The sequence below is a fragment of the Alligator mississippiensis genome, chromosome 4 (genome assembly GCF_030867095.1).
Source record: "Alligator mississippiensis isolate rAllMis1 chromosome 4, rAllMis1, whole genome shotgun sequence".
Classification (NCBI taxonomy): Eukaryota; Metazoa; Chordata; order Crocodylia; family Alligatoridae; genus Alligator; species Alligator mississippiensis.
This window is the reverse complement of record NC_081827.1, coordinates 165,506,633-165,517,413: the sequence shown is the minus strand read 5'-3', so window position 1 is coordinate 165,517,413 and position 10,781 is coordinate 165,506,633. Positions and strand designations below refer to the sequence as shown.

The following is a 10,781-nucleotide window of genomic DNA, read 5'->3' as shown; positions in this document are numbered from 1 at the left end:
CTCTGGGTGTGGGTATCTGTGGTTCACACCATAGGCCTGATGCAAAGCCACTGGTGTGTTATATTGCAAACATTTATTGCCTGTTCCCTCAGTGGAGGCTGCAGACCCCAGTTATTCACCTCAGCAGGTGGCAGCATGCCCAGGAACGAGCTTTGGGTTAGAGCTGTGTGAGAACGTAAGCACTGTGTCTCAACCAGGTGCAAAGGAACATGGCTCTATTGACACCTTTTGCACATTTACACCCACTGGGGAGCTGGCCCAAGGGCTCTGAGATGCAGGGGCTGCGTGCAAGGGATTTTCCTCCCCTGTTTTGTTCCATGAGGGTTTCTCAAAGGCCCAGAGACCTCAGCAAAAGCCTTTTGCAGAACCAGAGCTGGGCTCAGGCTGGTCCAAGCTTGCCTGGGCTTTGGGCTTGCCCAGACCTGGATCCAAACTCCACAGAGGCACCATGCTCTCCTCCCCTCTCCTTATCACAGGTTGAGCAGGGACCCCTCCAATTCCAACCCCTCCCAGGCTGCAGGTTCCCATTGGGAGCTCTGCTGCTTGGCTCAAGAACCAGAACTCACCCATGTCTCCCTGGGAAGTCAACTCCACCTGGGTCCTGTTCATGCCTTTGCTCCTGACCCATACCTCAGCCAGGTTACTCAGAGGCCCATAGGTTGTGCCCACCTGAGCTTTAAAGGCCCAGAAGCTTCCTTCAGGTTCAGGATGGATGCTGGTACTTGGATCCTCTACTGGTTGGGCTGGACTCATGGATAGGAATAGGGCAACTCACCAGCCTCCAGTATACCAGGAGGTGCAAAGTAGGCCTACAGGCAGGAGAGACTTCCCACATAGGGTCGGGCCTGAGGGATGGAGTCTCACAGCCACATTATCTCAAAAACCCAATGAGGGGCTAGTTCAGCTGTCAGGTCTGTTTTCAAGGCTTGCTGATCCTTAGCCTGGTTTGCAGAAGGTATGAAGCACCCTACTTTCCTATTGACTTCAGCCTGAGTTATCCAGCTAAGAAGCCTCATAGATTCCCCATCACCAGAGCAGACCAAGGTTTTTAATGTTATTGCCCTCACAAGCCCCAGGTGAGACAGGCAGGGCTGCTATCCTCCATACACCATTGAGGAGCTAAGGCACAGACGAATTGAGTCACTGACCCAAATTCATACGAGGGAGTCAATGGCAGAGCAAGGAACTACACCACAAGTCCCAGTCAATACCCTCAGCCCTGATTCAGGCTTCCTCTTAGCTGCATGTACTCAGTGAGACCCCCTAGTCCCAGCATGGCCATCCTGCAGCACAAGTGCCACATGTGACACAGGCAGGCTCTCTGTCTGTGGCACATCACAGGTAAGGGAGCGGACAGGCAGCACAGCAGCCCGTAGGGCAAGGAGCAGAAGGGCAGAGCAGGAATCAGGCAGGGAGCTCAGGGGAGGAAGCAGAAGGCAGGGCAGCAGATTGGGCAGCGAAAGGGGATTGGAGTAGGAGGTTCTTTGAGTGAATCTGATATGTTTTATTAGACCAACTTAAATAGTTGGGGAAAAAATGTTTAGCAAGCTTTCACGTTTAAAAACCCTTCGTCAGGCTGAGGAAGCCTCTGCAGTTGGTGTGTGCTCTTCCTGGATGGATTGGGATTGGAGTGGCACTCAGGGAGGGCACAGGGCTAATTTGCAGCACATCTGTCAAAAGGATTGCCCCCTACTGCTCTGGTCCATTGTGGTACTTGCCCTCTTCTGTGATCCACAGACACAAAGTGGAGGCAGCCAGGCTTTGTGGTAACACCTGAAGCCACCACCCCTAAGGAGTAGTTGGGAAGGTCTGCCTCTGTGCCATCTCTGGAGCTGAGTTCTAGACCCACAGCCTCTATTTGGCATCAGGCCCAGTGACTCCCGCACGACATGATGCTTTAAGCCCAGAAATGCCCCAGCCCCGAACCTAAAATTCAGCTATAAAGCTGCAAGGAGAAAGAAATGTATTTGGGTTTCCTGGTTAGTTCCAGATCCAGAAAACTCCCTTCCTTTTACCCAATGTATTTTGATTGTTGGAGAGTGAAATCCATAACAACAACAATAATAAACAGCACAGAGAAGAGTGCGCGTGAGAGCCTGAGCATGCTGGAAAAACCATCTAGATTAATCTGTTTGTATCCTCAATCCCAGAGTGCCCCTCTCCTGAGCTGAGGGGTAGTGGATTTGGCAGCTGTTAGCTATTTATTAACCAGTCATGGTTAAATTGGTTTATAAATTAACAGATGTTTTAACTTTATTCTTTCTTCTGGGAATGGAGGCAGCAAACTGATCTGTGATTGCAGCTCAGCACCAACGTTTGCCTTGGTGAGGGCAAGGGGGTAAGGAGCCCTCCCCACCTCTCCACTGGCCACCAAGCCCTCCTCCGAGGGCTTCTCTGGAGAAGACGTCTGTTGTTTGTAGGTACTTAGCTACTCCCCCAGTGCTAGGCAGGAACAGCACCTGCCAGTTTGCAGTGTGTTTACTCCCCCCTATACCCCCACGTGGCAGGGCAAGGCCCCCACCCCCACAGTATAGAGGGAGAACAGGAAACACGTAGGCTTTGTCTATGCAGGGAAGCTAACTGGCTTAGTGAAAATGGAAATGCGCCATTGTGATCCTCTGGTGTGGGGACTTCAATGGGGAACCAAGGGACTCTATTCTGCAAAGAGAGGAAGGCATCACTGGTGTCCCACATCTAGACAAGCCCAGAGTGATGGGCCCCTGCATCAGTGGGGAAATCTATGGCAGAGAAGGGATGGGAGGCAGGTCACCCAGGTGACTGCTTTGACCTGCCTTGCCTGGCTATAGGTCCTAACTGTCCTGGGCCTTGATGAATGGGAAAGGGAAGCAGCATTTCACACTGGGTTCATACTGCTGTAGAAGGTGGTAGGAGGTAGGTGAGCCCCTCCCCTCTGATTTTAGTAGCTCAGCCTTTATTTTCACAGTGAAGGGTTTCTACCAGATCTGGCCACACCAGTATCACTTCTGCATGGGTGTCCCTTATTTGCTGTTTTTTTTAAGCAGCACTGGTTGCTTGGAAAGGGATTTAAACTCAGCTAAAGAGCCACACTTATCCTGGGACAGGAGCGTGAGCACAGCAGGAGTTATACTTGGCTAACTGTAACTGCCCGCCTTCATCAGTCTACACCACTGGCACTGCGTAGGGGGTACACGAAGGTGCATGTGCACCCCCTGAGATTGGCGGTGCATGCCCTGAAAGAAGCACTGCTGACACTGCCAGCAGCACCTGTGGGCAGTCTCTGCTTGCCACCCTGTTCCCACAACACTGCCGGCGATATCTGAGGGTGGCCACTGATCGCCGGTGGCATCTGCAGGCAGTTGCTGACTGCTAATTGGCACTTGCCACCCTTCCCCCTCTACTGCCAATACCGCTGTGGCCACCTGTGGGAGCTTCCCACTCACTGCCCCCATGCCCCCACCGCCGCCACCACCTGCAGGCAGTCACTGTGCACCCCCAGCCTCAGGGAGCAAGTGTCATCCATGGTCTATACCTTCCCATGTAGAAATGACTCCAATTTCTTTTTCCTGTGACAGAATCGCACATCCATGAAGAGATTTATAGGGGATTGTGAGAATCAGTAATTCTTAACCAGGGTGCCTTGAGAAGCTTTTAAGGGTGCCATGGGGTGCCATGCCATGTTAGTACTGTTACGTGTGCAAACGTGATTCACAAGATAAACCCAAAGGTTTCCAGTAAGAATCCATAGTGCCAAAACCATTTTGTCCTGTTGTGGGCTTTCTGAGTTCTTTACAACAGAAGAATTGCTCTAGTATTTTTCAGCAATCAAAGAACAAGTGAAGGCTAAGAGCTGGCATTTCCCAAGTGGTGCCTTGAGTCTAATGAGGAATGCTTTGAGTTTAAAAAGGTTGAGAACCACCGATCTAAGCAAGGGTCCTGGACTTCCTCCTCACATGGAAATGACAGCTGCGTAAAGGGTTCTGGGCCCTGTCTAATCTTATCCCTTCTGGCAGGGTTGTTCCCTATGGGGGTCTTCTCCAGAAGTTAAGCTGGTAAGTATGAAGGCTGCCAGGAACTTCTCAGATCACCCCTGCACCCCACTCCCCCATGCCACCCAACTCTGCTTCAAAAGCCAGGCCAGAAGATTTTTCTTCAGTCCTCTGTAAAATGTACCATGCGCAGCTGCTTCATTTTTTATTAGAATCATTTTTGTGAAGAAAACCTGAGGTGGGAGTTATTAACATTTGTAACCATTTGCCCACCAGTCAGAAATGTGGTGTCCCATTTTGCTACTGGAAGAAAAAGGGAAGGAAAGGAAAGCTGATCTGGGAGAGGTGAATCAAACAGGGTAAAAAACAGTTTTAAAAAACCAAACATGTTCAGTAATAAAAATGCTCATGGAAGGCTCAAAGAAGATCATTCCTTTTAACCTCTGCCCCCACCCCAGGAAATACGTGTAGGAAAGGTTTCTGGTATTCTTTTATTTCAGCAAGCTCTGTTAGTATCAGTGTGGGCATTGGTCTCAGACCTCAGAGTCCCCTGGCCCAAGATTTTGGGGTGCTTGGTGCTGTGCAAACATAGAACAACAACAAAAGGATCTTCTATGGGACAGAGTTGCTCCCTGCCCCCCTGAGATCCTGTTGCTCAGTGTCATACAGACCAAGTGAACAAATTTCCAGAGGAAAATATCCCCTGAGTCTTTGGGTTCCTCAGACCTCAGACCCAGATCCAGTCCTTCGAACCACACCTTGGGCTGTGGTAGGGTCTAACATCCCTTAGGGTCTAAGGGCACAGCTGGCAGTTAGTGGCAGAGGTAGGGCTGCAGGGGGGGGAGACACTTGGAGCATGAGCGCTGTGGACGAGTTCCAGTTGGGGGAAGAGACTGCTTTTATGGTGGACGAAGTGAGTAACATCATTAAAGAGAAAAAAATATTTTATAAAAACATTTGGGGCTGGTCCTGCCTTGAGCAGGGGGTTGGACAAGATGACCTCCTGAGGTCCCTTCCAACCCTAGTTTTCTATGATTCTCTGATTCTCACCCATCTGAGATGTGTAGTTGGGGCAAATGCACTTTGAGACATTGACCTCAAAGTGCAGTTGCCTGTTCTGAGGATTCTGGTCTGCTCGACATAGTGAGGATTGATTTTTTTTTTTCCATATTTTGATTTCTGCTTATTGAGTGCTGGGCACTTCAGCAATTCTAAACCCAGTTGTGGGTATTGGGTAGTAGAAATTTGGGCTCAGTATCCTTGTTCTCACAATCTTTCCCTTCCTATCACAGAACCAGTCCAGATTTCCAGTGGTGTATGAGTTCACCAGCTCCTGCTCCTCACCTTCTCCTCCATGGTACATCCCACAGTACGGTGCATCACACTTTTTTCCATGGCAACCATTTGTGAAGTCACCAGAGAAGCTACATGACATCAGGTAAGGAAGGATGTAAAAGTAAGAAAACCAGAAACCACAGTCCTTTGTTGCCGTTGTTCTTAATTTGCCCAGTGGGATGCAGGATTCTTCTTTTTCTGTCCCAGATGGTGTTGTGTAGTGTTGCTGAGTGGCTGTTAAAGAGATGCTGCACCCCACCCCAGAGACAGCTGCATTTCAGTAGAGGAAGAAGTGATAACATTATGAAAATGACAGTGATGTTCTTTTTTTAGTTCTTGTCACAAAGCTTCAAACTGTCCCATAATCCAGAAATGTCATTTTCAACAAAACAGGCATTTTTAACATTGAGAATGAACAAAATTCCCAATATTGTCTGATTTTGAAGCAAAGTGATTTTTCTTAAAAAAAAAAAAAGTTTTCAAACTTATGGAAACTTTTGCTGAAACATGAGTCATTTTTTCCTGGGGATAAAATGTAAAATTCTTGAGGGAGGAGGAGGAGGAGGAGGGAAGTGGGGGGGGAATGAAGGGTTTCTTACCGGAGGAAAGTCAAACCAGAAAATCAAAACAATACCAATTATGTTGTGAGTTTTGCATTCCATTAATGCTTCCCCACCTAATAGTTTAGTTCATAACCAAAATGCTATAGGAGCAGAATGTCAAACATTTCATTTTGCTATGGAGATGTCTCGTCACTGAACTCCGGCTCAGTCCAAAATAAGAAACAGGGCCACTGATACACATCTGAATTGGGATTCAGATTTTTGGACTCCTCTGGCTACAACCTCACAGCTACGATGGTCACAGGTGCTGAATCGGAAAGTTGAACACTGTCTCTCCTCTGCTGTCTGTGTCCTTTTTGCTGGGCCCAGGCAACTGAGGAATGTTTACCTTGGGGTGGGGACAAAACCCAGAACACTTTAAATGGAATGGTGCTAGCTTTGGAAAATGAAGAACAATTAGCAAAAGGGGTTTTGGATGGAAGCAAGTAACTAGAGGGGTTTTCCGAATCTTTCTTCTGATATGATCCAGAATGGAAAGGATCTCTAAGTTAGACTATAAGCTCTTCAGGGGAAGATATCGAAATGTACAGCAACGAGCACCACGTCGCCTTGATGCTTCTGATTGAGGCCTGTAGATGCTATTGTATTATACAAAACATAAAGCTGACCAGCCCCAGCCTTGGGGTGGAGTCAGTTGTGTTCCACCAGGGATGAATTTGGCCCAGGTCATCTCTCAGTTCCCACCCGCTCCCCCATGCAATGTCCTGTCTGTCTGTAGAGGACCATGCAGTAACCAGCTGTATGCCTGTGGAGTTAGGCCAAACCCCACTCAGTATTTTCCTCTGACTAACACTGGCCAGTGAAACTGAGATGGAGCAGAGCTAGGAGGAGTCGGTTGATTTGTTGCCATTGCAGAACCTGCCTATGGATCTTGCTGCCTCAGGAATGTCATTGAGGCCAAAATCTTCTGCGGGGCTCAGCAGGAGAGAGGAGCTGTCGGTAAGGAAAAGCCTGTCTGCAGCTGCAATACATTGGGTAAAAGGACTTTAAAAGGTACAAAATCTCCTCCTAATCACTCGTCCACTAACCCTCTGCAAGAAATTTCTACCAAGGGAGAGCTATGCCCACCAGAGGGCGCCTGCATTGTTCAGAAGCACCTGAGGTTTAGGCCTGATGGACCCTGTCTCCCTTTTGTTCTGGCCACCTAGAGCATGACCTATTCTGTGGCCATGGCCAGGGAACCCCACGGGGAAGGCACAAAGCTGGCTGCCTGGGCTTGTGCAGTGGGTGCACCCAATCCAGGTACACATCAACTGCTTGGACAATGACCTCTAAACTTAATGTGACCCTCCCCAAGGCGGTAGGCTCGTTTATTCCCATTTAGAGGTGGAGAAACTGAGGCACAGAATGTGAGGGGACTCGCCCTGGGGTACTCAGTGGTTTGGCAACACAGCTAGGCAGAGAACCCAGGAGTCCCAGCTCCTGGCTCCTTGCTGGACGGGCTGAACTGTGGGGTGCCCTAGAAATGGGACCAAAACTTCTCAGCCCTGTTCTGAGTCTGTATTCTGAGTTTGTCCCCTCCCAGAGCTGGGCACAGAACCCAGGAGCCCTGGCTCCCAGCCCTCCCTGCTTCAACCCACTCCCCTGCAGAGCTAAGGATAGAAAGAATGGTGGGGGTCCTTCTTCCTGCCCCCCGCCCCCTGTAGCCCCTACATCCCACTCCCCTTCTAGAGCTGGGAATAGAATCCAGGAGTCCTAGTTCCCTGCTCTCCCCTTCCACCTGCAAGATCCTACCTGCCTACAGTGCTCAGAATATGGCCTTGGGGTCCTTCCTGAGGGCCACCACCCCACTGTATCCCCTTGACCCCACGCTCCTGCAAAGCAGACTATGGAACCCAGGTGTCCTCCCCTGCATGTCTCAGTGCATTCCCCCAAGGTGCTGCCCCACCCTTAGAAAGGAGCTGGGGCAGGGGCAGGGGTGGGATTTAATTCTTTCTGGGATGTTTCTAGCTGAGGCCCACCGAGCCTGTGAGCAATGCTGTCCCTGGGGCCTGATCCTGGTGTTGTGATTTCCTCTTTGTCTGCAGTCAGGCTCCCCCGCTTCCCCCCACTGCACACTCCTCCCCCCAGCCAGGCTCACACTTTCCCCTGGGTGCTTTGCTCTGAGCTCTGCTGAAGAGGGAGAGTCTGTGTGGGGTGGCAGGAGGAGGTCACAGCCACAGCTGACACCCAGCCCAGTTCTTGGCTCCTGTTCAACCTCATCTTGCTGCTGCTGCTGCCACCCTGGTGGCACTGCAGCCTTGGTACAGAAGGCTCTCTGGGCAGGCTGCTTTTGCAAGGACAGGGGGCATAGCTCAGTGGTAGAGCATTTGACTGCAGATCAAGAGGTTCCCCAGTTCAAATCTGGGTGCCCCCTTTCAAAACTAGCTTTTTAGGGGGGGCAGGCTAGATGATCTGTTCAGGTCCCTCCTGACCCTAGCTACTATGAAACTACCCATCAACCTAAGCCCCCACAGACCCAGTGTCCTTTTTGCTGCTATCTCCTGAGTGGGCAACCACAGGGGGAGAGGGTGGGGGTAAGAATCCATCTATCATCCCAGGGTTGAATTTCTGGCAGAGCCTGCTCAGCTCTTGGCTCTGCCATGGTGTGGTGTTGTGTATGTGTGTGTGTGTGCACATGCGCGTGCGTACAAGTGTAGGGGCAGAGGGTTCCCCCTGTTGAGGGGTGTGGAGGAGCTGGTCCATTTGTAGCACCTGCAAGCTGAGGGTCTCACAGCTGTTTGTCAACCTCAGGGAACTGATCCTCAAACACTGTCCTACTTCCAAAGGGCTGTTTCCCTCATTGTACAAAGAGTGCCTGGAAGCAAAGTCATATGGCACGCCTGCAGTAGGACTGGGCAAAAAAACCCAGACAGCCAGGCTCAAACTAGGAAACACTGCTCTCCTCCCAGAGCCAGGAACAGAACCCAGGAGCCCTGCTAGTCCTGCTCTGCTATGTTTCCCAAGTGTTTCCAGCCTGACCAGTGCTTGCCAGCCCACCTCATCCCATCACAAAGAACCTTGAGGCCTTATATACCTTTGAGGGTATCCCATTGTCCACCTCTCAGTGCTCAGAGATGGGGCATTTTCCGGACACCCTTCTCTCCACTGTGGCGGACACTGACTGCATTCACACCAGCCTGCCTTAGCTATCAGGAGAGAATGAGTCACTGGGCCTGTATCGCTGTGTGGCAGGCAGAGGGCCCCACTGGCATCCTAAATCTCTTCTCCAGGGAGAGGTGAGGGTGCCCTACACACTGTTGCACCCTCCTGGCTACCTTGATGCTTGGCAAAGGAGGAGGGGGCACTGCTCTGGCTGGAGAGATGCAGCCATGCAGATGCACTGGGCATGGTCTGCTCACCTCCCTGGCGTTTTATGGCAGGCGTGGCTGCAGGGAGTGGGGAGCTGGGAGGGTGAGGACAGGGACAACAGAGCCAGTGTAGGCTCTGGTTAGAGGAGAGGCTGAGAAAGGACCTTGATTGCCCGGGGAAGCTTTGCAGAGCCAGGCAGCTACAATTTGCCAAATTTGCTCTGATCCAGTCTGTCTCTGATCTGGATCCCCAGCGCCAAGGTCATTGATCTCGTGCCCAGTCCTTAACGTGCGATGCATGGGCTGTGCCAGCCCAGCAGCTCCTGGCTGCTACAGAGCAGAGAACAGGCCTGCGAACCCTGGCCAAGGGCTGACACCTGCTGGCTACTGGTGGTACTGCAGCGCCTGGACCTGTGCCCTGGCGAGGCATTCCAGTACCCCATCCATACATCCATATGGAGCAGATCACGCCATGGTTATTCTCCACAGTCCCTGATTCATAGATTCATAGAAGCTAGGGTCAGAAGGGACCTCAACAGATCATTGAGTCCAAACCCCTGCCTGGGCAGGAAAGAGTGCTGGGGTCAGATGGCCCCAGCCAGATGCCTATCCAGCCTTCTCTTAAAGACCCCCAAGGTAGGGGAGAGCACCACTTCGCTTGGAAGCCCATTCCAGATTTTGGCCACCCTTACCATGAAGAAGTTTTTCCTGATATCTAGCCTAAATCTGCTCTCTGTCAGTTTGTGACCATTGTTCCTTGTTACCCCAAGAAGCGCCCTGGTGAACAGAGCATCTCTGATCCCTTGCTGCGTCCTTCTAATGAATTTGTAGGCAGCCACAAGATCACTTCTCAGCCTTCTCTTGCAGAGGCTGAAGAGGTCCAGGTCCCTCAGTCTCTCCTCATAGGGCTTGGCCTGTAAGCCCCTAACTGTACAAGTGGCCCTCCTCTGGACCCTCTTGAGTCTATCAACATGCTTCTTGAAGTACGGCGCCCAAAACTGGACGCAGTACTCCAACTGCGGTCTGACCAATGCTGCATAGAGGGGAAGTATCACCTCCTTGGATCTATTTGTCATGCATCTGCTGATGCATGATAAAGTGCAGTTAGCTTTGCTGATGATTTCATCACACTGATGACTCATGTTCATCTTGGAGTCCACTAGGACTCCAAGATTCCTTTCCGCTTCTGTGCTGCTGATAGGGTCACTTCCCAGCCAGCAGGTGTGCTGGATATTTTTGCACCCTAGCTCCAACACTCTGCATTTGTTCTTGTTGTACTGCATCCTATTGTGTACTGCCTACCTTTCTAACCTGTCCAGGTCTGCCTGCAATCATTCCCTACCCTCCGGAGTGCGTACTTCACCCCACAATTTGGTATCATCTGCAAACTTGGACCGAGTACACTTGACACCCACATTCAAATCACTGATGAAGATATTAAAGAGTACAGGTCCAAGGACTGAACCCTGCTGGATCCCACTACCCACATCTTTCCAGGTCCATACCGACCCATCTACTATCACTCTCTGGGTGCGACCGCTTAGCCAATTTGCCACCCACCGGAC

General features: G+C 50.9%; 1 protein-coding gene and 1 non-coding gene across 2 annotated transcripts in view; both read left to right on the top strand.

The window, feature by feature from the left end:
- Window positions 1-2,280: 2,280 nt before the first annotated feature.
- The window catches only part of PPP1R1B (protein phosphatase 1 regulatory inhibitor subunit 1B), a 52,327-nt gene continuing 43,826 nt past the window's right edge, over window positions 2,281-10,781 (top strand). Inside the window, exons 1-3 of the mRNA XM_059726988.1 lie at window positions 2,281-2,416; window positions 5,261-5,406; window positions 6,782-6,919. The gene's annotated coding sequence lies outside the window, so the exon portion shown is untranslated. The remainder of the gene's footprint in view (window positions 2,417-5,260; window positions 5,407-6,781; window positions 6,920-10,781) is intronic.
- TRNAC-GCA (transfer RNA cysteine (anticodon GCA)) lies at window positions 8,210-8,282 on the top strand. The gene has a single exon. It is a non-coding gene; the product is annotated as a tRNA-Cys (tRNA).